The 27,380-nt window shown below is 45.6% G+C and overlaps 1 protein-coding gene and 1 pseudogene across 2 annotated transcripts in view; one reads left to right on the forward strand and one right to left on the reverse strand.

Annotated features, from left to right (window-relative positions):
* The window catches only part of LOC311108119 (brain-enriched guanylate kinase-associated protein), a gene marked incomplete at both ends in the record, with an annotated part of 48,656 nt that overhangs the window by 13,984 nt on the left and 7,292 nt on the right, over positions 1–27,380 (forward strand). The gene's annotated exons all lie outside the window — the stretch shown is intronic.
* On the reverse strand, positions 1,265–26,362 carry LOC311108066 (solute carrier family 22 member 14-like; annotated as a pseudogene). Its single transcript has 4 exons — positions 26,303–26,362; positions 24,614–25,273; positions 14,363–14,422; positions 1,265–1,273 (listed from the first exon to the last, which is right to left on the reverse strand). The product of its transcript is annotated as a solute carrier family 22 member 14-like (transcript).

A 27,380-nucleotide genomic window follows, 5' to 3' on the forward strand; every position in this document is an offset into this window, starting at 1 on the left:
CCTCCATGCTCTCGGCATACCAAGCTGAGCTACAGGAGGAGCTAGCGGTCACACCAGAGCTGGGACTATGGGATGAGATCTGTATTGCCACAGACCTCAACCTGCGTCTGCTCAAAGCCACTGTCCAGGCGTCAGGGAGAGCGATGGGGCTCATGATATCCCAGGAGAGGGCTCGATGGCTCAACCTATCCACGGTGTCTGATAGTGAGAAGCTGAAGATCCTGGATGCTCCAGTAGACCCTAAAGGCCTTTTCGGTCCCAATGTTGAGATGATGCAGAAACGGTGCGAGGAGAAAAAGAGGGAGGGATAAGACACAGCCCAGTGCCTCCCTTGTGCCTCGCCACACCTTTGCCCAGGCTGCAGCGGGTCGACCCCCCTTTAAGATCCCCAGGCGCCCAGCTCTCCAGGCTGCGAACCCAGGGCAGCAGAGAACCTCGAACCCTAAGTGCCCCATGTCTAAAAAGCCCCCTTCCCACCCATGGCACCAAGGGGCCAGCCTGCCCCTAACCCCACCCAGGGGGTAAGGAGGAAGAAGTGAATGGCCTAGCGATGTCCCCATCACCAGAGAGGCGAGAACAGTCTCCCCCAAGCACTGTTCTATCCCCTCCTCCAATCCTGAGCCTGTTCCAGGGTGCAAGTTCCCAGGCACCTCAGTGTCCTTTCCGGTGTACCGGGCCCAAGTTGGTGGTCACAGAGTACAGCCCAAAGAGGAGAAGAGACAATGTTCAGATGGATGCCCCTATAAGGCCCCCCTCTTGTCTCACAAACACTCCCCAATGTCAGTTCACATTAAAAATGTTAACACTAGTGCAACCAAGCTACAGGACAAGGGCGCAGTCAGTAGAGCTACCACTCCTTCTGTGGTGACAGGCCACATACGCGCTCTCCCGCTACGAAGCCGGACATGCGCACTGTGTCACGAACTGTCATACACCCTCCCCCCGACCGTCTATGGGGGAAAGCTTGGTCAGCCCTCTCTCGGAGCGGAGAGAGAACTGGCGGGCATGCGCAGTGTCAAACTGGGTACAGGGCATGATAGACAGGGGATACAGACTACAATTCGCTGTCACCCCGCCTCGATTCATGGGAATCATATACACTCAGGCTCAGGGGGAATCAGCGCATGTACTCCAGGAGGAAATCACATTGCTAATAGGTAAAAGGGCAATAAGAATTGTTCCTCCCGAGCAAAGCCACTGCGGTTTTTACTCAAGATATTTCCTGGTTCCAAAAAAGGGGGGCGGCATACACCCGATCTTAGATCTACGTTCTCTAAACAGGCACATGAGAAAGTACACGTTCAGAATGTTGACACACTGCTCTGCTACATTCTGTGCGCCCAGGCGATTGGTTCGTATCAGTCGACCTGAAGGACGCTTACTTTCACATCTCAATATACCACCCTCACAGGAAATTTCTCAGATTTGCTTTTCAAGGCGTAATCTACGAATTTCTGGTGCTCCCTTTCGGCCTCTCTCTGTCACCTCGTGTTTTTACTACGTGTGCCGAGGCAGCCTTAGCCCCACTCAGAGAGAGGGGCATTCGGCTGATGATGTACATAGACGATTGGCTGCTGTGCGTACAATCGAGATGAGGTCTTAGAACACAGTCAGCTATAATTGGAACCCCTGACATTTCTAGGTTTCAGAATAAACACAGTAAAGAGATTCCCACGCAGACAATCTCTTTCCTAGGTTTAATCCTGGATTCGGTATCTTTCAAAGCTCGCCTTCCGGTGGAACGTATAAGAACATTCCAAGATTGCCTAGCACTGTTTCGCAGAGAGAACCTGGTCTCTTTCAAAACATGCCTGAACCTACTAGGGTTGATGGCATCAGCTTTAGTAGTCATCCCATTAGGACGTTTGAATATGAGAGGGTTTCAACGCTGGGTCTCTTCTCTGGGTCTGAGCCCAATACGTCACAAACATCACCGTGTACAGATCTCCATAGACTGCATGCTAGTGCTGCGCCCCTGGAGGCACCAGACGTTTCTGTCACAGGGTGCCCAGATGGGCACTGTTTTATCCAGAACAGTTGTCACGACGGACGCATCTCTCTCAGATTGGGGTGCGACCCACGAGGGCAGAGCAGTCAATGGGGTGTGGGGACCCCATCTCCGTTCTACTCACATAAACTGCCTGGAATTCCTTGCAGTGTTCCTAGCATGAAAGTCGTTCCTCTCATTTCTGGAGAGTCGTCATGTTCTAGTCAGAACAGACAATACCACTGTTGTGGCTTACATAAACAGACAAAGGGGACTGAGATCCCCTCACTTACACACACTAGCACACAGACTGATTATGTGGAGCAGTGTGCATCTCCAGTCTCTGAGAGCTACTCATGTACCGGGAGTACTGAATCTTGGGGCAGATTTACTTTCCAGGGGGAACCCTCTATACAGAGAGTGGAAGCTTCACCCGGAAGTAGCCAATCAGGTTTGGATGCACTTTGGTATTCCAGTAGTGGATCTTTATGCATCGATGGAAAACACTTAGTGTCAACTGTTCTTTTCCCTGAGAGATCGGAGGGCATCGATGGGCGTGGACGCATTGGCGCACGAGTGGCCAAGCGTCCTCCTGTATGCATTCCCCCCACTGGCCCTGATTTCCCACACTCTAGCCAGGGTGTGGGAGAAGGGTCTATCTCTCATACTAATAGCGCCACATTGGCCAGGGAAACACTGGCTAGCGGAGATAACTCAACTGCTATGCGGCCATCCGTGGCCCCTCCCCTTGCGTCGGGACCTACTGTGCCAGAGATTTTCCATCCTCACCCGGAATGGTTGGCATTCTGGGCCTGGCCCGTGAATGGTTCAACTTGAATACTGCCAGGCTTCCTCAAAAGTGCTAGAGCCTCATCCACCAGGTCCCTTTATAATTGTAAATGGCGAGTGTTTGAGGAATGGTGCACTGAATCACAGGCAGTGGCATTCCAGTGCTCTGTCCTGGTAATCCTGTCATTTCTACAGTAATTATTGGAAAAAGGAAAGGCTTTTTCTACTATTAAGGCATATCTAGCAGCTATTTCGGCTTGTCATGTGTCTTTTGGGAGCACGAAAGTAAGGCAACACCCCCTTGTCGCCCGTTTTATGAAGGGTGCACGTCGCTTGCATCCGGTGTCCAAACAACTTGCCCCGTCATGGGATTTATCTATTGTTTTGGATGCTCTATGCCAACAGCCTTTTGAGCCCCTGGATCAGGTGGAGCTGAAGATGCTTTCATTTAAGACCGCGCTATTACTAGCATTGGCCTCCGCCAAGCGTGTAAGTGACATTCACGCACTCTCGGTGCACTCATCATGTGCACAATTTGCACCTGGTAACAATAGGGTATCGTTGCGGCCTAACCCCACCTTAATCCCTAAGATTGTTAACCCATCTTTGATGTGTCTTCCTCTGGAGCTATTAGCTTTTTATCCCCCACTGTTTTCCTCTCCGGAACATCAACGGTTGCATATGTTGTGTCCAGTATGCGCTCTGCGCATCTACATGGACAGAACTAAGGGATTTAGGAAATGTAATCAGTTGTTTGTTGTTTGTTTCCTGGGCGAAACCTCACACAGGTAAAGCGCTCACTAAACAACGCCTATCCCACTGGATAGTGGGGGCTATTGCTTTGGCCTACACAAGTAAGGGTCTTCAGTCTCCTGCTGGCCTACGGGCTCATTCCACTAGAGGAATGGCTACGTCCTGGGCTTTATTTAAGGGCATATCTATCCAAGATATTTGCTCAGCAGCGAGTTGGGCTTCACCTCATACATTTGCAAAGTTTTATATGCTTGATGTCACTGGTGCATACTGTTTTAGGTGTAGGATCTTCTGAAGGGCAAAGCCCATTTGTGTGATATATATCGCACAGGGCAGTCGGTCATCAGGATAAGCTTGTCTGGCAATACGGGAGTCAGTATATCCCATAAGTGAAATACCGAAACGAATACTTGAAAGAGAACTTTAGGTTACGACTGTAACCCCGGTTCTCTGATAGTATCAGTGAGGTATTTCACAAGACCACCCTCCCTGAATAAGCGAGGAAGAGGTGTGGCTTACTTTTGAATGACTCAAAAATATATAGGGTAGGAGGGACATCCTTCCCAGACTCACACGTCTCGACGTCCAGCCAATCATGGCTGGCGTAGTGTAATAAAGGCTTCTGACGAATATGCTGGGGGAGTATCCCATAAGTGAAATACCTCACTCATACTATCAGAGAACCGGGGTTACAGTCGTAACCTAAAGTTTTCTTGAGGGCTTGAACGTAGCCCGTGATGCGGTTAGCCATTGTGGCTGGGACCACAGATTGTCCCGGGCTTGTGGCTCTCTGGATCCCTGCTGTTTGTTTTTGTTTTCAATCTTTCCTGCAACCTGCCCTGTCTGGAACTGCGGAGTAACAATGTAACCTACGTTGCTACCATGACAAAGACCAAAGCCGGCAGGAGTACCATTGAGAACAGTGCTGTTTCTCTATCACAGGTGAAGGATCTTAAACGAACAAAAATTGTTCTACAAGCAGTTGTTACAGCAACAATAAAATAGCTTCAAGTGTTTTGTCCAAATACTGGTGAAGTCAACTAATAAAAGAATGGACGACCTGACCAAAGAGGTCCAGGACCTGAAGAATAGTTTGCAGTTCACCCAGGGTCAGCTCAATGAGTTGAAACAGGAGAACGGCAAGATGACAGCAATCTGTAAGTCATTGAAAGAGGGCATCAGTTCTGTATGTGAATCCATGATAATAATGACAGAGAAATCAGATTATTTAGAGGGACAATCAAGGCGGAACATGGTAGTGGATGGAATTGCAGAATCTCCACATGAGACGTGGACGGAGTCTGAGGACAAAGTGAGGGAAATGATCACGGAGAAACTGAAGATGAAGAGGAAAGAACTTATCCCAGCCATGAAAGCTGCCAGAGTGCATGGGGACATTGCTTACATCCACTATGACAGGCACATTGTCCACCCTCCCTCCCAGAAGCCTGGAAGGGATGAGAGAGACAAGCCTATGGGTTCGTAGCTTCAACCCCACAGCACACACACACACTTACACACACCAACTGATTAATCGACTGCTGAATGTATATTGTTTTTCTTCTTGCTTTGTTTGCTCTTTTCCATATTATGTCTATCTCTGATCAGCTACCCAGGAAAGGCTGAAAATAGCCCATATTAATATATGTAGCCTTAGAAATAAGGTTAAGGAAATCAATAACTTGCTAACATCAGATAGCATTCATATATTAGCCATTTCTGAGACTCACTTAGATAATTAATTTGATGATACAGCAGTAGCAATACAAAGATATAACATCTATAGAAGAGACAGAAATGCTTATGGGGGAGGTGTTGCTGTATATATTCAGAGCCATATCCCTGTAATGCTTAGAGAAGATCTTATGTCACCACCTCAAGCTGAACCTTGGCAAGACGGAGCTGCTCTTCCTCCCGGGGAAGGACTGCCCGTTCCATGATCTCGCCATCACGGTTGACAACTCCGTTGTGTCCTCCTCCCAGAGTGCGAAGAGCCTTGGCGTGACCCTGGACAACACCCTGTCGTTCTCCGCTAACATCAAGGCGGTGACCCGATCCTGCAGGTTCATGCTCTACAACATTCGGAGAGTACGACCCTGCCTTACACAGGAAGCGGCACAGGTCCTAATCCAGGCACTTTTCATCTCCCGTCTGGATTACTGCAACTTGCTGTTGGCTGGGGTCCCTGCCTGTGCCATTAAACCCCTACAACTCATCCAGAATGCCGCAGCTCGTCTGGTGTTCAACCTTCCCAATTTCTCTCACGTCACCCCGCTCCTCCGCACACTCCACTGGCTTCCAGTTGAAGCTCGCATCTGTTACAAGACCATGGTGCTTGCCTATGGAGCTGTGAGGGGAATGGCACCTCCGTACCTTCAGGCTCTGATCAGTCCCTACACCCAAACGAGGGCATTGCGTTCATCCACCTCTGGCCTGCTGGCTCCCCTTCCTCTGCGGAAGCATAGTTCCCGCTCAGCCCAGTCAAAACTGTTCGCTGCTCTGGCACCCCAATGGTGGAACAAGCTCCCTCACGACGCCAGGACAGCGGAGTCACTCACCACCTTCCGGAGACATTTGAAACCCCACATCTTTAAGGAATACCTGGGATAGGATAAAGTAATCCCCCCCCCCCCCCCCTAAAAAATAATAATTGTAAAGTGGTTATCCCACTGGCTATAGGGTGAATGCACCAATTTGTAAGTCGCTCCGGATAAGAGCGTCTGCTATATGACGTAAATGTAATGTAAATGTTATTGAAGTGTTGTGGTTGCAGGTTCACTTGGCACATCTGAAGGCTTTTCTTTTGGGGTGTTGCTATAGGCCACCAAATGCTAACAGTCTGTATCTAAATAATATGTGTGAAATGCTTGATAGTGTATATGATGTAAACAGAGAGGTCTACTTTCTTGGGGACCTGAATATTGACTGGTTTTCATCAAGCTGCCCACTCAAGAGGAAGCTTCTCACTGTAACCAGTGCCTGTAATCTGTTTTTTTTAAATATTAATCAACCTACCAGGGTGTTTACAAACACTACAGGAACAAGATCATCCACATGTATCGATCACATTTTTACTAATACTGTAGAACTTTGTTCTAAAGCTGTATCCGTACCCATTGGATGCAGTGGTCACAATATAGTGGCTATATCCAGGAAAGCCAAAGTTCCAAAAGCTGTGCCTAAAATAGTTTATAAGAGATCATACAAAAGATTTTGCTGTGACTCTTGTGTGGATGATGTTAAAAATATTTGGAGCATCCAGACGCTGCACTTTATGAATTTATTAAATGTTTTCTTCCAATTATTGATGAACATGCACCTGTTAAGAAATGAACTTTTAGAACTGTTAAGGCTCCATGGATTGACGAGGAACTGAAAAACTGTATGGTTGAACGAGATGGGGCAAAAGGAGTGGTTAATAAGTCTGGCTGCACATCTGACTGGCTGGTTTACTGCAAATTGAGAAATTATATGACTGAACTCAACAAAAAGAAGAAAACTGTATTATGAAGCCAATATCAATGATATAAAGAATGATGGGAAAAAATGTTTTGGAGTACTTTAAATGAAATTATGGCCAGAAAGACAAATTCAGCTCTATCTTTCATTGAATCAGATGGCTTATTCATCACAAAACCATTTGATGTTGCCAATTATTTTAATGATTACTTTTTTTGGCAGGAAATGCCAACAACGAAAAGTGAGCCATCGCACTCATGCATAAAAAACAAATAATGACAGAAAAGCATTGCAAGTTTGAAGTCAGTGTGGGAGAGGTGGAAAAATTATTATTGATCAATAATGACAAACATCGTGGCATTGACAACTTAGATGGATAGCTACTGAGGATGGTAGCTGACTCTATAGCCACTCCTATCTGTTATATCTTTAATCTGAGCCTAGAGGAAAGTATTTTTCCTCAGGCCTGGAGGGAAGCCAAAGTAATTCCACTAACCAAGAGTGGTAAATTGGCTTTTACTGGTTCTAACAACAGACCTATCCGCTTGTTGCCAGCTCTTAGCAAACTGTTGGAAAAAATTGTGTTTGACCAAATACAATGCTATTTCTCTGTAAACAAATTAACAACATACTTTTAGTATGCTTATAGAGAAGGGCACTCAACATATACTGCACTGACACAAATGACTTATGATTGGTTCAAAGAAATTCATAATAAGAAGATTGTCGGAGCTGTACTGTTAGATTTCAGTGCAGCCTTTGATATTATTGAGCATAACCTGTTGTTGAGAGAACTTATGTGTTATGGTTTTTCAACCTCTGCCATATCGTGGATTCAGAGCTATCTATCCAATAGAACTCAGAGGGTTTTCTTTAATGGAAGCTTCACTAATGTCAAACATGTAAAGTGTGGTGTACCGCAGGGCCCTCTACCCTTTTCTATATTTACCAATGACCTGCCACTGGCATTAAACAAAATGTGTGTCCATGTATGCTGATGATTCAACCATATACAGCGCATTCGTAAAGTCTTCAGACCCCTTTACTTTTTGTTACGTTACAGCCTTATTCTAAAATGGATTAAATATATTTTTTCCCTCGTCAATCTACACACAATACACCATAATGACAAAGCGAAAACAGTTTTTTAGAAATTTTTGCAAATGTATTAAAAATAAAAAACAGAAATACCTTATTTAAGTATTCAGACTTATGTATTCATGCTATGAGACTTGAAATTGAGCTCAGGTGCATCCTGTTTCCATTGATCATTCTTGAGATGTTTCTACAACTTGATTGGAGTCAACCTGTGGTAAAATCAATTGATTGGACATGATTTGGAAAGGCACACACCTGTCTATATAAGGTCCCACAGTTGACAGAGCATGTCAGAGCAGAAACCAAGCCATGAGGTCGAAGGAATTGTCGTAGAGCGCCGAGACAGGATTGTGTTGGGGTACAGATCTGGGGAAGGGTACCAAAACCTTTCTGCAGTATTGAAGGTCCCAAAGAACACAGTGGCCTCCATCATTCTTAAATGGAAGAAGTTTGGAACCACCAAGACTCTTCCTAGAGCTGGCTGCCCGGCCAAACTGAGCAATCGGGGGAGAAGGGCCTTGGACAGGGAGGTGACCAAGAACCTGATAGTCACTCTGACAGAGCTCCAGAGTTCCTCTGTAGAGATGGGAGAACCTTCCAGAAGGACAACCATCTCTGCAGCACTCCACCAATCAGGCCTTTATGGTAGAGTGGCCAGACGGAAGCCATTTCTCAGTAAAAGGCACATGACAGCCCGCTTGGAGTTTGCCTGCCAAAAGGCACATAAAGGACTCTCAGACCATGAGAAACAAGATTCTCTGGTCTGATGAAACCAAGATTGAACTCTTTGGCCTGAATGCCAAGAGTCACGTCTGGAGGAAACCTGGCACCATCCCTACGGTGAAGAATGGAGGTGGCAGCATCATGCTGTGGGGATGTTTTTCAGCAGCAGGGACTGTGAGACTAGTCAGGATTGAGGGAAAGATGAACAGAGCAAAGTACAGAGAGATACTTGATGAAAACCTGCTCCAGAGCACTCAGGACCTCATACTGGGGCGAAGGTTCACCTTCCAACAGGACAACGACCCTAAGCACACAGCCAAGACAATGCAGGAGTGGCTTCGGGACAAGTCTCTGAATGTCCTTGAGTGGCCCAGCTAGAGCCCGGACTTGAACCCAAACAAACATCTCCGGAGAGACCTGAAAATAGCTGTGCAGCGACGCTCCCCATCCAACCTGACAGACCTTGAGAGGATCTGCAGAGAAGAAAGGGAGAAACTCCCCAAATACAGGTGTGCCAAGCTTGTAGTATCATACCCAAGAAGACTCGAGGCTGTAATCGCTGCCAAAGGTGTTTCAACAAAATACTGAGTAAAGGGTCTGAATACTTATATAAATGTGATATTTCCGTTTTTTGTTTTTAGCACATTTGCAAAAATGTATAAAAACCTGTTTTTGCTTTGTCATTATGGGGTATTGTGTGTAGATTGATGAAGGAAAAAACAATTTCATCAATTTTAGTATAAGGCTGTAACGTAACAAAATGTGGAAAAAGTCAAGGGGTCTGAATAATTTCCGAATGCACTGTATGCATCAGCAACCACAGCTAACGAAGTCACTGAAACCCTTAACAAAGAGTTGCATTCTGTTTTAGAATGGGTGGCCACTAATAGACTGGTTGTGAACATCTAAAACTAAGAGCACTGTATTTGGTACAAATCATTCCCTAAGTTCTAGACCTCCGCAGAATCTGACAATGAATGGTGTGGCTGTTGAACAAGTTGAGGAGACTAAATTACTTGGTGTTTTTAGATTGTAAACTATCATGGTCAGAACATATAGATTCAATGGTTGTAAAGATGGGGAGAGGTCTGTCCGTAATAAAGAGATGCTCTGTTTTTTTGACAGCACACTCCAAAAAGCAAGTCCTGCAGGCTCCAGTTTTGTTTTATCTTGATTATTGTTCAGTCGTGTGGTCGAGTGCTGCAAGGAAATACCTAGTTACGCTGCAGCTGGTCCAGAACAGAGCGGCATGCCTTGCTCTTCATTGTAATCAGAGGGCTAATATAAATACTATACATGCCAGTCTCTCTTGGCCAAGAGTTGAGGAGAGACTGACTGCATCACTTCTTCTTTTCATAAGAAATGTGTTGAAAATCCCAAATTGTTTGCATAGTCAACTTACACACAGCTCTGACACACACACACACTTACTCCACCAGACACGCCACCAGGGGTCTTTTCACAGTCCTCAAATCCAGAACAAATTCAAGAAAGCATACAGTATTATATAGAGCCATTATTGCATGGAACTCCATCTCATATTGCTCAAATTAACAGCAAACCTGGTTTCAAAAAACAGATAAAGCAACATCTCACGGCACAATGCCTCTCCCTATTTGACCTAGATAGTTTGTGTGTATGTATTGATATGTAGGCTACGTGTGCCTTTTTTAAATTGATGTAGTTCTGTCCTTGAGCTGTTGTTGTCTATTAATGTTCTGTATTATGTCATGTTTCATGTTTTGTGTGGACCCCAGGAAGAGTAGCTGCTGCCTTCGCAACAGCTAATTGGGATCCTAATATAATACCAAAATAAAATACAAAATCATGACAGATCTACGGTACCGTTTATGTAGTCTGCCCACAGGAGATTATTTGTTATATAAGATTAAACCGGAATGTCCCACGGTGAAACCTCCATGCTCATTATCTACAGTTTGGTTGATTTTGAACTGTTACTATCATCCACTTTCAGATTCAGATTGCTGGCATTCTTCATGATGGTCACATTCCACTTCTCTTCGGCCTCATCTGTGGAGTCAGGTAGTTCTGCAGGAAGACCAGAGCCCCACCAACCAATGAAAGGCTACTGAACACAATAGTAGGGACGGACCAGTGGTACATGGCCAATAGATTGTGCATTGGTGACAACAGCCCTGGAATCCAAAACACTATGGACCCCAAGCCAGTGGCTGTTTGCCTGACCAAAGTGGGAAACAGCTCCTGAATGTAGACCACGCAAAACCAAACCAGTCCAGTTCATGAAGAACCTTCCGGTGGTAACGACAGCAGTAATAGCCAGGGCACTGTCTTGTGGGACAGCGAGGGTGGGCAGACATACAAACCCAACTGTCACAAGGGTGGATATCAGGGATATTTTTCTCCCAAAGACTTCCAAGAAATATTACTTAAAGTGGTCTTCCCAAAAATGCAGAATACAATAAAACAATTTATTATAATAATAATAGAAAAAAATAGTAACAAATATATAAATACACAATGAGCAATGATAGTTTGGCTATATACACTGAGTATACCAAATATTAGGAACACCTTCCTAATAATTAGTCGGGGCATGGACTGGACAAGGTGTCGAAAGCGTTCCACAGGGATACTGGCCCATGTTGACTCCAATGCTTCCCAAAGTTGTGTCAAGCTGGCTGGATGTGCTTTGGGTGGTGGACCATTCTTGATAAACACAGGAAACTGTTCAGCTTGAAAAACCCAGCAGCGTTGCAGTTCTTGAGACAAAGTGGTGCGCCTGGCACCTACTACAAAGGCACTTAAAAAAATTTTTTTTTGCCCATTCACCCTCTGAATGGCACACATACACAATCCATGTCTCAACTGTCTCAAGGCTTAAAAATCCTTCTTTAACCGGTCTCATCGATAAGGGATCATAGCTTTCACCTGGAATTTCTTGGTCAGTCTATGTCATGGAAAGAGCAAGTGTTCTTAATGTTTTGTATACTCAGTGTACATGGGGTACCAATATAGGGGTATGATATAGGTAGGGGTAAAGTGACTAGGCAACAGGATAGATGATAGACAGTAGCAGCAGCGTACAGTGGCTTGCAAAAGTATTCAACCCCCTTGGCATTTTCCCTATTTTGTTGCCTTACAACCTGGAATTAAAATTGATTTTTGGGGGGTTTATATAATTTCATTTACACAACATGCCTACCACTTTGAAGATGCAATATATTTTATTTTGTGAAACTACTCCAGCTCCTTCAAGTTGGATGGGTTCCGCTGGTGTACAGCAATCTTTAGGTCATACCACAGATTCTCAATTGGACTGAGGTCTGGGCTTTGAATAGGCCATTCCAAGACATTTAAATGTTTCCCCTTAAACCACTTGACTGTTGCTTTAGCAGTATGCTTAGGGTCATTGTCCTGCTGGAAGTTGAACCTCTGTCTCAAATCTCTGGAAGACTGAAACAGGTTTCCCTCAAGGATTTCCCTGTATTTAGCGCCATCCATCATTCCTTCAATTCTGACCAGTTACCCAGTCCCTGCCGATGAAAAACATCCCCACAGCATGATGCTGCCACCACCATGCTTCACTGTGGGGATGGTGTTCTCAGGGTGATGAGAGGTGTTGGGTTTGCGCCAGACATAGCATTTTCCTTGATGGCCAAAAAGCTCAATTTTAGTCTCATCTGACCAGAGTACCTTCTTCCATATGTTTGGGGAGTCGCCCACATGGCTTTTGGCAAACACCAAATGTGTTTGCTTATTTTTTTCTGTAAGCAATGGCTTTTTTCTGGCCACTCTTCCGTAAAGCCCAGCTCTGTGGAGTGTACGGCTTAAAGTGGTCCTATGGACAGATACTCCAATCTCCGCTGTGGAGCTTTGCAGCTCCTTCAGGGTTATCTTTGGTCTCTTTGTTGCCTCTCTGATTAATGCCCTCCTTGCCTGGTCTGTGAGTTTTGGTGGGCGGCCCTCTCTTGACAGGTTTGTGCCATATTCTTTCAATTTTTTAATAATGGATTTATTGGTGCTCCGTGGGATGTACAAAGTTTTGGATATTTATTTATAACCCAACCCTGATCTGTACTTCTCCACAACTTTGTCCCTGACCTGTTTGGAGAGCTCCTTGGTCTTCATGGTGGTGCCCCTTGCTTAGTGGTGTTGCAGACTCTGGGGCCTTTCAGAACAGGTGTAGATATACTGAGATCATGTGACACTTAGATTGCACACAGGTGGACCTTATTTAACTAATTATGTGACTTCTTAAGGTAATTGGTTGCACCAGATCTTATTTAGGGGCTTCATAGCAAAGGGGGTGAATACATATGCACGCACCCCTTTTCCTTTATTTATGTTTTTAATTTCACTTCACCAATTTGGACTATTTTGTGTATGTCCATTACATGAAATCCAAATAAACATCCATTTAAATTACAGGTTGTAATGCAACAAAATAGGAAAAATGCCAAGGAGGATGAATACTTTTGCAAGGCACTGTATGTGATGAGTGAAAGTGTATGTGGCGAATGTGTGCCTGTGTGTACGTGTTATGTGTGAGTGTGTGTGCGTGTGTGTGTATGTGTTGGTGTGTCAGATTAAGTATATGTGAGTGTGTTTGTAGAGTTCAATGTGTGTGCAGAGAGGCAAAAAGGATCAATGCTGATAGTCCGGGAAGCTATTTTGTTAGCTAAATAGTTATCTTATGGTTTGGGGGTAGAAGATGTTCAGAAGCCTTTTGGTCCCAGACTTAGCACTCTGGTACTGCTTGCCGTGCAGTAGCCTAGAGAACAGTCTATGACTTGGGAGTCCTTGACAATTTTTAGGGCCTTCCTCTGACACTGCATGGTATAGAGGTCCTGAGTGGCAGGGAGTTTGGCAGTACGCACTACCCTCTGGATGGCAGGGAGTCCTGGATTACAGGGAGCACTGGGCCATACGCACTACCGGTCGGATGCCGAGCAGTTGCCATACCTAGTACATTTCCATTTTAGTCATTTAGCAGACGCTCTTATCCAGAGCGACTTACAGTTAGTGAGTGCATACATTATATATATTTTTTTCATACTGGCCCCCCGTGGGAATCGAACCCACAACCCTGGCGTTGCAAACACCATGCTCTACCAACTGAGCTACATCCCTGCCGGCCATTCCCTCCCCTACCCTGGACCAATTGTGCGCCGCCCCATGGGTCTCCCGGTCGCGGCCAGCTACGACAGAGCCTGGATTCGAACCAGGATCTCTAGTGGCACAGCTAGCACTGCGATGCAGTGCCTTAGACCACTGTGCCACTCGGCGCCCAGTAGTGAAGCAGCCAGTCAAGATGCTCTCAATGGTACAGCTGTAGAACTTTTTGAGGATCTGAAGGCCCATGTCAAATCTTTTCAGCCTTTTGAGGGGGAAGAGGCATTGTCGTGTCCTCTTCACAAATGTGTTGGTGTGTTTGGACCAGGATAGGTCCTTAGCAATGTGGACACAGAGGAACTTGCAGCTGAGGGAGAGGTTGTTGTCCTGGCACCACACTGCCAGGTCTATGACCTCCTCCCTATAGGCTGTCTCATCGTCGTCAGTGATCAGGCCCACCACCATGGCGTCATCATCAAACTTGATGATGGTTTTGGAGCCCACGCAGTCGTGGGTGAACTGGGAGTACAGGAGGGGACTAAGCACGCAACCCTGAGGGGCCCCCGTGTTGAGGGTCAGTGTGGCGAATGTGTTGTTGCCTACACTCACCACCTAGTGGCGGCCCTTCAGGAAGTACAGGATCCAGTTACAGAGGGAGGTGTTCATTCCCATGGACCTTAGCTTAGTGATGAGATTGGAGGTCACTATAGCGTTGAATGCTGAGCTGTAGTCTATTAACAGCATTCTCACGTAGGTTTTCCTTTTGTCCAGGTGGGAAATGGCAGTGTGGAGTGCAATAGAGATTGCTTCCTGGATCGGTTTGGGAAGTATGCGAATTGCAGTGGATCCAGGGATTAAAACGAGACTATAGCGTCCATAAAGTGATCATTGGACTTTAAAAAATGCAGGATTGTAACAGTTTTTATTGAATTCATAATTTATTGCTCTCACGTGAACATTTCCGTCCATAAACAAATAACGATGTGCTACCTTTTTGTAGCATTTCTGACAAACTCAGGGTTCTATAACACCTGGTCGGTTGCTAGGCAACAACACAGCTGCTTGCACCATGCTGCCAGTCATAAGAAGTGTATGCGTACAAACCTAGGCTACTAATACAGTGCATTCAGAAAGTTTTTCCACATTTTGTTACGTTACAGCTTTATTCTAAAATTGATTAAAACAATGTTTTTCCCTCATCAATCTACACACAATACCCCATAATGACAAACAAAAACAGGTTTTTAGACATTTTTCAAATGTATAAAAAAAAACAACTAAAATATCACATTTACATAAGTATTCAGACCATTTACTCAGCGATTACAGCCTCGAGTCTTCTTGGGTATGACGCTACAATCTTTCCCTCGATCATGACTAGTCTCCCAGTCCCTGCCGCTGAAAAACATCCTCACAGCATGATGCTGCCACCACCGTGCTTCACCGTAGGAATGGTGCCAGGTTTCCTCCAGACGTTCAATCTTCAATCAGTCCAAAGAGTTCAATCTTGATTTCATCAGACCAGAGAATCTTGTTTCTCATGGTCTGAGAGTCCTTTAGGTGCCTTTTGGCAAACTCCAAGCGGGCTGTCATGCCTTTTACTGAGGAGTGGTTTCCATCTGGCCACTCTACAATAAAGGCCTGATTGGTGGAGTGCTGCAGAGATGGTTGTCCTTTTGGAAAGTTCTCCCATCCCCACAGAGGCACTCTGGAGCTCTGTCAGAGTGACCATTGGGTTCTTGATCACCTCCCTGACCAAAGCCCTTCTCCCCCGATTGCTCAGTTTGGCCAGGCGGCCAGCTCTTGGAAGAGTCTTGGTGGTTCCAAACTTCTTCCATTTAAGAATGATGGAGGCCACTGTGTTCTTGGGGACCTTCAATGCTGCAGACATTCTTTGGTACCCTTCCCCAGATCTGTGCCTCGACACAATCATGTCTCAGAGCTTTACGGACAATTCCTTCGACCTCATGGCTTGGTTTTAGCTCTTGACATGCACTGTCAATTGTGGGACCTTATATAAAAAGGTGTGTGCCTTTCCAAATCATGTCCAATCAATTGAATTTACCACAAGTGGACTCCAATCAAGTTATAGAATGATGATCAATGGAAACAGGATGCATCTGAGCTTAATTTCGAGTCTCATACCTAAGGGTCTAAATACTTATGTAAATAAGGTATTTCTGGGGGTTTTTTGTATACATTTGTAAAAATTTCTAAAAACCTGTTTTTGCTTCGTAATTATGGGGTATTGTGTGTAGATTTATTAGGGGGTAAATGGTTTTCATCCATTTTAGAATAAGGCTGTAACATAACAAAATATGGAAAAAGTCAAGGGGTCTGAATACTTTCCGAATGCACTGTAGTTAGCTATATTGTGGTATTCAAGCTGAGGTTAATCTATAAATGCAAACAGATATTTTGATCAGCTAGGTAGCTAGCTAGCTAATGTTGCCTAGCTAATGTTAGCTTGCTTGTACAAAGTCCAGCAGCTAGAATATGTTGCTAGCTAACACCAGTCAGCTGAAAGCTAGCTAGCTAACAGGCAAATAAAGACTAGCCAATGAATGTGGTTTTGTTTTGATTAGCTAGGTAGCTAGCTAATTTAAAGTTATACCAGTCAGATGAGAGCTAACATTGGCTAGGTAGCTAACCAACAAACGAGAAAAGCTAGCTAGCTAGACACTTGCGTGTAATTGGATCACAAACAAATATGCACAAATAAGCTGGCGAACGTCCTTGGCTGCTATGATAGCCAGTTAACGTTAGCTAGCGAGGTAACGTTATCCATTGTGTATGGCCAGTTCATGCACCACAATATACAGCTGAAGTCGGAAGTTTACATACACCTTAGCCAAATACATTTAAACTCAGTTTTTCACAATTCCTGACATTTAATCCTAGTAAAAAATCCCTGTCTTAGGTCAGTTAGGATCAACACTTTATTTTAAGAATGTGAAATGTCAGAATAATAGTAGAGAGAATGATTTCTTTCAGCTTTTATTTCTTTCATCACATTCCCAGTGGGTCAGAAGTTTACATACACTCAATTAGTATTTGGTAGCATTGCCTTTAAATTGTTTAACTTGGGTCAAATGTTTTGGGTAGCCTTCCACAACCTTCCCACAACAAGTTGGGTGAATTTTGGGACCATTCCTCCTGACAGAGCTGGTGTAACTGAGTCAGGTTTGTAGGCCTCCTTGCTCGCACACGCTTTTTCAGTTCTGCCCACACATTTTCTATAGGATTGAGGTCATGGCTTTGAGATGGCCACTCCAATACCTTGATTTTGTTGTCCTTAAGCCATTTTGCCACAACTTTGGAAGTATGCTTGGGGTCATTGTCCATTTGGAAGACCAATTTGTGACTAAGCTTTAACTTCATGACAGATGTCTTGAGATGTTGCTTCAATATATCCACAACATGTTCCTTCCTCATGATGCCATCTATTTTGTGAAGTGCACCAGTCCCTCCTGCAGCAAAGCACCCCCACAGCATGATGCTGCCACCCCTGTGCTTCACGGTTGGGATGGTGTTCTTCGGCTTGCAAGACCCCCTTCTTCCTCCAAACATAACAATGGTCATTATGGGCAAACAGTTATATTTTTGTTTCATCAGACCAGAGGACATTTCACAAAAAAAGTATGATCTTTGTCCCCATGTGCAGTTGCAAACCGTAGTCTAGCTTTTTTATAGCGGTTTTGGAGCAGTGGCTTCTTCCTTGCTGAGCGGACTTTCAGGTTATGTCGATATGTAGGACTCGTTTTACTGTGGATATAGATACTTTTGTACCTGTTTCCTCCAGCATCTTCACAAGGTCCTTTGCTGTTGTTCTGGGATTGAATTGCACTTTTCGCACCAAAGTACGTTCATCTCTAGGAGACAGAATGTGTCTCCTTCCTGAGCGGTATGACGGCTGCGTGGTCCCATGGTGTTTATACTTGCGTACTATTGTTTGTACAGATGAACGTGGTACCTTCCGGCGTTTGGAAATTGCTCCCAAGGATGAAACAGACTTGTGGAGGTCCCCAAAAAAGATTCTGAGGTCTTGGCTGATTTCTTTTGATTTTCCCATGATGTCAAGCAAAGAGGCACTGAGTTTGAAGGTAGGCCTTGAAATACATCCACAGGTACACCTTCAATTGACTCAAATTATATCAATTAGCCTCTCAGAAGCTTCTAAAGCCATGACATCATTTTCTGGAATTTTCCAAGCTTTTTAAAGGCACTGTCAACTTAGTGTATGTAAACTTCTTATCCACTGGAATTGTGATACAGTGAATTATAAGTGAAATAATCTGTCTGTAAACAATTGTTGGAAAAATTACTTGTGTCATGCACAAAGTAGATGTCCTAACCGACTTGCCAAAACTATAGTTTGTTAACAAGACATTTGTGGAGTGGTTGTAAAACAAGTTTTAATGACTCCAACCTAAGTGTATGTAAATCCCCTAACCAAATTCTTGAACGTAACTCCTAACTCTAACCCCTAGCCTAGCTAACGTTAGCCACCTAGCTAATGTTAGCCACAACAAATTGTAATTCGTAACATATCATACGTTTTGGTATTTGTAACATATTGAATGAATTGAAATTCGTAACATACCATACAAATTGCCATTCGCAACATATCATTCAAATTGTAATTCTTAACATATCATGCGAAATGAATGATGGACATCCACAAATTAATATATACCATACCAAACATAACATATTATACTAAATGAAGTATCTCAGATTTACATACACAATAATACGAAATGCTAAGAGATAAGGTTGCAGCAGCATGCAGTCAAAAGAAAACAAAATGCTTGCTAACTTGGTTAACTACGTGATTCAATGAGTCTGTTTTCAACAAATCAACTTTTTTAGATGGTTTATTTTTAATCAAGCAAGATAAATAAACATGCAATCACTACTGAGTGAATGAACAAAATCATTTTGGAACAAAAACTTCCTGTCATCACCAGACTGTCCATTTAAATAGTGTCAAGTTGACATGTTTAAAATAAGGTTCGTAGCGTAACAGTTAGTGTCAACGCCTTTGGAACTGAAGGTCTTGGGTTTGCCTCTTGGAGGATACATTTTGACCATTCTCTTTAGTGTATAGTTCTGACACACAGTGCTTATTTGAATTTATTAGGTGGCGCTTAAAAGAGCCTTTGGGGTTGTGAAGTGGCAGTGAGTGTGTGTGTACTACTGCATGCGTCTTTCTAGGACAGAGGAGAGACGAGCTCTCAGACTCTCAAGGAAGAATGAGGTCGTTGCCCTCATCCGTGAGATGCAAGCCATCCCTATGGCACTGACCGGGGACTCGGTGCTTTATGGCAGAGTGGCGGATTGTGGCCATGTGCCTGTCACAGAGAAATGCAAGCTGGCCCATGTGGAACAAATTACTTATGCCAATTCAAATGCACACAGTACACATGGTACTTAGCCACGATCAATACTTAAGATGTGTGTTCTGTTCCAAATCTGTGAGTACTCCCACCTGTTTCCATATTTATACTGCCATTCATAAATGAGGACAATTGTACTATTTTTCTGGAGTTGGACAGCTGTGTACAGCATTACTTGGGACATTTGTAGCTGAAGTTTTGTTTTCAAGGATTTAGAGCAGCTATCCAATTTCAGATTTGTAAATACTGTATGTTTATCATTTTTCTTAAGAGTTTTGTACTTGTCTAATGACTGTATTTTACAGGTGTTTCTCAGCAGTTTGTCATTTGTTGCAGTGTTTGCTTTTGACGATCCACAGCTTTATGCAGGCTTTTCTGTTTAAGCCCAGTGCTACCGCACCTGATTCTACTACTCATCGAGACCATGAATAGTAGAATCAGGTGTGGTAGAACTGGGCTTGAACAAAAAAGCCTGCATAAACCTGTAGCTTCTCAAGAACAATTGTGGCCATCCGTGAATTGTATTTGCCAAGTTGACTATATCTGATGAATGTACATTTGGTTGTAAATGTTATATTTTGCTTACAGGTAATGTAGCACTAGGCCTTTCTTCAGTAAACGTGTAAACAGTTAATGGGTACATGTTGATTATTTGGGTATTTTCCAGGCGCTTGCTCAATTGTCTTAAGAGAGATCAGGGAAAATGTTTCCAGTTTACTCCACATTGGCTTAGTGGGTTTCTGTTTTTTCCCTTTCCTCTGGAAAATCAGCTGTTAATATTAAATGAATACTAACAACTACATTTTTTATGTTTCCATTTTTCTTTATTGTTTACTTTTACTTGTATTGCTGTGTTATGCTGTATTATTATAATGTTGTATAATAATGTTGCATAATCACCTTCCGGTGTAAAAAACATGGAAATTAAAAACAAAATACAATGTTTTAAGTGAGAATAGGCATTGGTCTGAAGCAGAAAAAGAAAGGAAATTCACATGAGCTGTCACACCCTGGTGTTGGGACTCATTATTGTTTATCCAGGGTGTGTGCAGTCTATGTGTTTGTGTTCTATGTTGGGTGTCTAGGTTGTTGTTTTCTAGGTTTGTTCAATGACTCCCAATCGGAGGTAACGAGTGTCAGCTGTTCGGCTCGTTATCTCTGATTGGGAGCCATATTTATTCCTGTATGTTTTCCTGTGGGGTTGTGGGTTTTTGTTTCCGTTACGGTGAGTTCACCGTGGAACTTCATGATCGTGGTATATTGTTTCTTCGTGCTTGTACTTAATAAAGTCTACGATGTTCACTCAACACGCTGCGCGTTGGTCTGCTCCTTCACACGATCGTGACAGAAAAACCCACCAAAGAAAGACCAAGCAGCGTGTCCAGGAGCAAGGTGACTGGACATGGGAGGAGGCGCCGGGCAAAGAGATGGAGAGGCTGGCGATGGCCCAGGTGGGCACAGTGTGGTCCTGGGAGGACATGCTCGGAGGCAAGGGACCTTGGGGGAAGATCAAGGCCCTGGCAAGAGAGGAGCATCGGCGGCAGCAGGTTCAACGTCGTAAGGACGAGAGGCAACCCCAAGAAATTTTTGGGGGGGGGCACATGGCTTGGGCGACGGAGCAGCAGGAGGCTGCCACAAGGGAGAGTCAGAAGGCGGCCAGGTTAAGGGGGCTGACGGAGGCAGAGAAGGGTAGGATTCAGTGGGCTACCAGGTCAAGGGGGCTACTGGGTAAAGCAGAGAGGGAAGGTGTTGAGGCACGGCGTGAGGTACTGGGGTGTGTAACCAGTTCGGTCCGGCCCGTTCCTGATCCTCGGTTGAGGCCAGTGGTGTGTGTTCCCGGTATGGACCGGCCTGTTCCTACTCCACGCACCTGGGATACGGTGCGCTTCGCCAGCCCGGCCCGGCCTGTTCCGGCCACTCGCACCAGGGATACGGTGTGCGTCGCCAGCTCAGCCCTGCCTGTTCCTACTCCACGCACCAGGGATACGGTGCGCTTCGCCAGCCCAGCCCGGCCTGTTCCTACTCCACGCACCAGGGATACGGTGCGCTTCGCCAGCCCAGCCCGGCCTGTTCCTACTCCACGCACCAGGGATACGGTGCGCTTCGCCAGCCCAGCCCGGCCTGTTCCTACTCCACGCACCAGGGATACGGTGCGCTTCGCCAGCCCGGCCCGGCCTGTTCCGGCCACTCGCACCAGGGATACGGTGCGCGTCGCCAGCCCAGCCCGGCCTGTTCCTGCTCTCCGCACTAGGCGTGAGGTGAGTCCCCAGGGTCCAGCATGCCCTGTTCCGGCTCCCCGCACTAGGCGTTATGGGAGTCCCCAGGGTCCAGCATGCCCTGTTCCGACTCCCCGCACTAGCCCTGAGATGCGTGTCCTCAGCCCGGTACCTCCAGTTCCGGCACCACGCAACAGGCCTACGGTGCGCCTCAGACGGCCAGAGTCTGCCGTCTGTCCAACGGGGCCTGAACTGTCCGTCTGCCCAACGGGGTCTGAACTGCCCGTCTGCCCAACGGCGCCTGAACTGCCTGTCGGCCCAACGCCGTCTGAACTGTCCGTCTGCCCAACGCCGTCTGAACTACCCGTCTGTACAGAGCCTACACAGCCGCCCGTCTGCCATGAGCCTTCAGAGCCGTCCGCCAGATCGGAGCCGCTAGAGCTCTCCGCCAGACAGGATCAGCCAGAGCCTTCCGCCAGACAGGATCAGCCAGAGCCTTCCGCCAGACAGGATAAGCCAGAGCCTTCCGCCAGACAGGAGCAGCCAGAGCCTTCCGTCAGACCGGATCAGCCAGAGCCTTCCGCCAGACGGGATCAGCCAGAGCCTTCCGCCTGCCATGAGCAGCCAGATCCGTCAGCCAGCCATGAGCAGCAGGATCCGCCATTCAGTCCGGAGCTGCCCCTCAGTCCGGTGCTGCCACTTAGTCAGGTACTGTTCCTTATCCCGGTGCTGGTCCTTAGCCCGGTGCTGCCCCTTAGCCCGGTGCTGCCCCTTAACCCGGTGCTGCCCCTTAACCCGGTGCTGGTCCTTAGTCCGGTGCTGCCCCTTAGTCCGGTGCCGCCCCTTAACCCAGTGGGGTGTAGTTGGGGGGTGGTAATGTGTAGGAGGCAAATTAAGTGGGTAATGACTATGGTGGGGTGGGGACCACGACCTGGGCCAGAGCCGCCACCTGGACAGACGCCCACCCAGACCCTCCCCTAGACGGTATGCTGGTGCGCCCGGAGTGCGCGCCTTTAGGGGGGGGTACTGTCACACCCTGGTGTTGGGACTCATTATTGTTTATCCAGGGTGTGTGCAGTCTATGTGTTTGTGTTCTATGTTGGGTGTCTAGGTTGTTGTTTTCTAGGTTTGTTCAATGACTCCCAATCGGAGGTAACGAGTGTCAGCTGTTCGGCTCGTTATCTCTGATTGGGAGCCATATTTATTCCTGTATGTTTTCCTGTGGGGTTGTGGGTTTTTGTTTCCGTTACGGTGAGTTCACCGTGGAACTTCATGATCGTGGTATATTGTTTCTTCGTGCTTGTACTTAATAAAGTCTACGATGTTCACTCAACACGCTGCGCGTTGGTCTGCTCCTTCACACGATCGTGACATGAGCACCACAATGCTTGTTCCACCCATGCTCTACCAAGGTTTTCCAACACACAGCTATGACCTACTACAGTAGCTATGTTGGTATTGTACTTCAAACTATGTGTAGGCAAGTTGCTTAGGATTCAAACCTTCTCAAACAGCCTAATTCATACTCTTCAGAGGGATAATAAACTTTACAGTGATCTTTATTGCAAAAAGAAATACAAGTACAAACATTACTTTAAGCTACACTTATTTTGACAGAGGTAATGAACAGTCCATTGATCAGCACAGCAATTGATAAAACAAGACCATGTTTGAAACTCAAGTGGTTCTGAGCTTAATTCAATATTACACAGGTAAGCTAACAGTTACAGAAATCAGGGATGCAGACAGGCTCTATCAATCTGAGCTACTGTGTCTTAACACACCACCACCTGTTGTTATGTTGGGCACCTACTGACCAAAAAAGAATTGTTTTACATGTATTGCTAAAATAAAGGTTTAAGGAAATACAGGCATGCACCACATTACCACAAGACAAAACAGCTCAATCAAGCCTGATGGTCTTGTAAGTATAAAAGCAAAGCTTACTTTCATTTAATAAAAAATAAACATTAAAATGTAGGGTAATGGGATACTGTCTTACTGTGGTGTGTGAAGAATCCAATACTTTACCTTGTATGTGATACAAATTACATTATTGTGGAAAGGGTATGAATTAGGCTGTTTGAGAAGGTTTGAATCTCAAGCAACCTGCCTGCATATAGGTTGAAGTACAATACCAACATAGCTACTGTAGTAGGTCAAAGCTGTGTGCTGGAAAACCTTGGTAGAGCATGGGTGGAATAGGCATTGTGGTGTTCATGTGAATTTCCTTTCTTTTTCGACTTCAGACCAATGCCTATTCTCACTTAAAACATGTTTTTAATTAATGAAGCCGGTGACTGATGTGGTAAACTCCTCAATGCCATCAGATGAATCCCGGGAACATATTCCAGTCTGTGCTAGCAAAAGCTTCCTGTAGCTTAGCATCCACTTCATCGGACCACTTCCGTATTGAGCGCTTCACTGGTATTCAGGAGGAATCGGGAGGATAGAGTTATGGTCAGATTTGCCAAATGGAGGGCAAGGGAGAGCTTTGTATGTGTCTCTGTGTGTGGAGTAAAAGTGATCTAGAGTTTTTTTTTTGCCTCTAGTTGCACAGGTGACATGCTGGTAGAAATTAGTTAAAACAGATTTCAGTTTTACTGCATTAAAATAACCGGCCACTAGGAATGCCACCTCTGGATGAGCATTTTCTTGTTTGCTTATGGCCCTATACAGCTCGTTGAGTGCAGTCTTAGTGCCAGCATTGATTTGTGGTGGTAAATAGACACCAAATATAGAGTAAATGAGCTGGTATTTCTGTGAGTCCAAACATCAGCTGTACCAGAAAGATGTCCAAGCCAAATTTCCCAACATTTACAGAAGTAGCCAAGGTTTAATGCAAACCATCTAAAAGATAAAATTAGGAACTATTTTCTTAGCACAGGTGAAGCAAATAGGACTTTGATGCCTCCCTTATGTATTTTCCTCACCTCGGTTACCTCCAGTAGAGTATCTGGAACTGTGAATTTGTTGACTGCTGCAACTCTGACTATCAGCTCATTAGAGTCTTTGGTTTCCCCCCGACCAAGTAACCACCTTGCTGATTCAGGAATTAACCATATATAAATGGTAAACAGTGTCTGTGGTGCCACCATCACATATTGAGCCATTTTCCAGTCACGTATGAGGTACATCAAACTAGCCAGGACACATTGTCCAACACCAGCAAACATGTGGTTTAGACAGGAGGCGAAAGATCGTCTGGTCACTCCAATCCATTCAGTGGCTAATACAGTGCTGTTGATTCAATATCCTCCTAGTGCAGCCGCTAGTAGAAATTGGGATACCTGGTACACATACAGGTTCTGAGACAGGCCTTTCATCAAAATAAAAATTTGCATGAGCACCACAGTTATCTGAGTTGTTCGTCTATGACCATATGATTCAGCAGTGGGCCCAAACAAGAGTGAACCAAAATGAATACCAGCCAAGAGCACAGTTTGTCCGACTCAGACTAAATTAGCTTTCCCACATACCAGATCAAAATCGGTGACTATGGTGGCCTCATACAGTGTTTTGTCATATACCCATCCACTCTGGCACTCAGTGATCTGATTGAGTCCATGTTCCCTGATGGTGTCAATATCCCAGTCAAACATCAGGCACCTACTGAAGACTCCATCCTGGTCCCGGGGGACGGTCAGATTCAGCTGTTCCTCAATGCTCAGATTAGCACCAGCTCTAGGGATCCAGTCAGTGTTACAGTGGCGCTCAGCGGATGCTAAACTACAAGACTGTTTCGCTAGCACAGACTATAATATGTTCCGAGATTCACTGATAACATTGAGGAGTTTACCCCATCAGCCACCAGCTTCATTAATACTGTAAGTGCATCGACGAGGTCGTCCCCACAGTGACTGTACGTACATATCCCAACCAGAAGCCATGGATTACAGGCAACATTCGCTCTGAGCAAAAGGCTATAGCTGCCACTTTCAAGAAGTGGGACACTCATCCGGACATTTATAAGAAATCCCGCTATGAACTCTGACAAACCATCAAACAGTCAAAATGTCAATACAGGACTAAGATCGAATCCTACTATGCCAGCTCTGATGCTCGTCAGATGTGGCAGGGCTTGCAAACTATCGCGGATTAAAAAGGGAAATCCAGCCGTGAGCTGCCCGGTGACATGAGCCTACCAGACAAGCTACATTCCTTTTATGCTCACATTGAGGCAAGCAACACTGAACCATGCATGAGAGCATCAGCTGTTCTGGGCAACTGTGCAAGCTCGCTCTTCGCAGCCAATGTGAGTGAGTAAGACCTTTAAACAGGTTAACATTCACAAGGCCGCAGGGCCAGACGGATTACCAGGACGCGTACTCAGAGCATGCGCTGACCAGCTGGCAAGTGTCTTCACTGACATTTTCAACCTCTCCCTTACCCAGTCTTTAATACCTACGTGTTTCAAGCAGACCACCATAGTCCCTGTGCCCAAGAATGCCAAGGTAACCTGTCTAAATGACTATCGCCTCGTAGCACACACATCTGTAGCCATGAAATGCTTTGAAAGGCTGGTCATGGCTCACATCAATAGAATCATCCCAGATACCCTGGACCCACTCTAATTCGCATACTGCCTCAACAGATCCACAGATGATGCCATCTCTATTGCACTCAACACTGCCCACTCCCACCTGGACAAGAGAAATACCTATAGCTCAGCATTCAACACCGTAGTGCCCTCCAAGCTCATCCCTAAACTCAGGACCCTGGGACTGAACACCTCTCTCTGAAACTGGATCTTGGACATCCTGACCATCAACACTGTTGTCTACCCTCTCCAACCAGGTGGAGAGGGTAGACAACATCACATCTGTCACACTGACCATCAACATGGGGGCCCCTGAGGGGTGTGTGCTTAGTCCCCTCCTGTACTCCCTGTTCACCCACGACTGCATGGCCGCGCACGACTCCAACACCATGATTAAAATTGCTGTGGTTGGCCTGATCACCGACAACGATGAGACAGCCTATAGGGAGGAGGTCAGTGACCTGGCAATGTGGTGCCAGGACAACAACCTCTCCCTCAATGTCAGCAAGACAAAGGAGCTGATCTTGGACTACAGGAAACAGAGGGCCGAGCACGCCCCCATACATGGGGCTGTAGTGGAGAGGGTCGAGAGCTTCAATTTCCTCAGTGTCCATATCACTAAGGATTTATCATGGTCCACACACACCAACACAGTCGTGAAGAAGGAACGACAATGCCTCTTCCCCCTCAGGAGGCTGAAAAGATTTGGCATGGGCCCTCAGATCCTCAAACATTTCTACAGCTGCACCATTGAGAGCATCTTATGGCTGCATCACTATTTAGTATGGCAATTGCTTTGCATCCGACTGCAAGGCGCTACACAGGGAAGTGTGTATGGCCCAGTACATCACTGCGGCCTAGCTCCCTGCCATCCAGGATCTCTATACCAGGCGGTGCTAGGAAGGCCCTAAAAATTGTGAAACTCCCGCCACCCAAGTCATAGACAGTTCTGTCTCCTAGAGATGAACGTACTTTGGTGCGAAAAGTGCAAATAAATCCCAGAACAACAGCAAAGGACCTTGTGAAGATGCTGGAGGAAACAGGTACAAAAGTATCTATATCCACAGTAAAAAAAAGTCCTATATCGACATAAAATGTAACATGAAAGGCCGCTCAGCAAGGAAGAAGCCACTGCTCCAAAACCGCCATTAAAAAAGCGGTTTACAACTGCACATGGGGACAAAGATCGTACTTTTTGGAGAAATGTCCTCTGGTCTGATGAAACATAAATAGAACTGTTTGGCCATAATGACCATCGTTATGTTTGGAGGAAAAAGGGGGTCTTGCAAGCCGAAGAACACAATCTCAACCGTGAAGCACAG

The sequence above is a fragment of the Coregonus lavaretus genome, assembly GCF_964263955.1.
Source record: "Coregonus lavaretus genome assembly, chromosome: 33".
NCBI classification, from domain to species: domain Eukaryota; kingdom Metazoa; phylum Chordata; class Actinopteri; order Salmoniformes; family Salmonidae; genus Coregonus; species Coregonus lavaretus.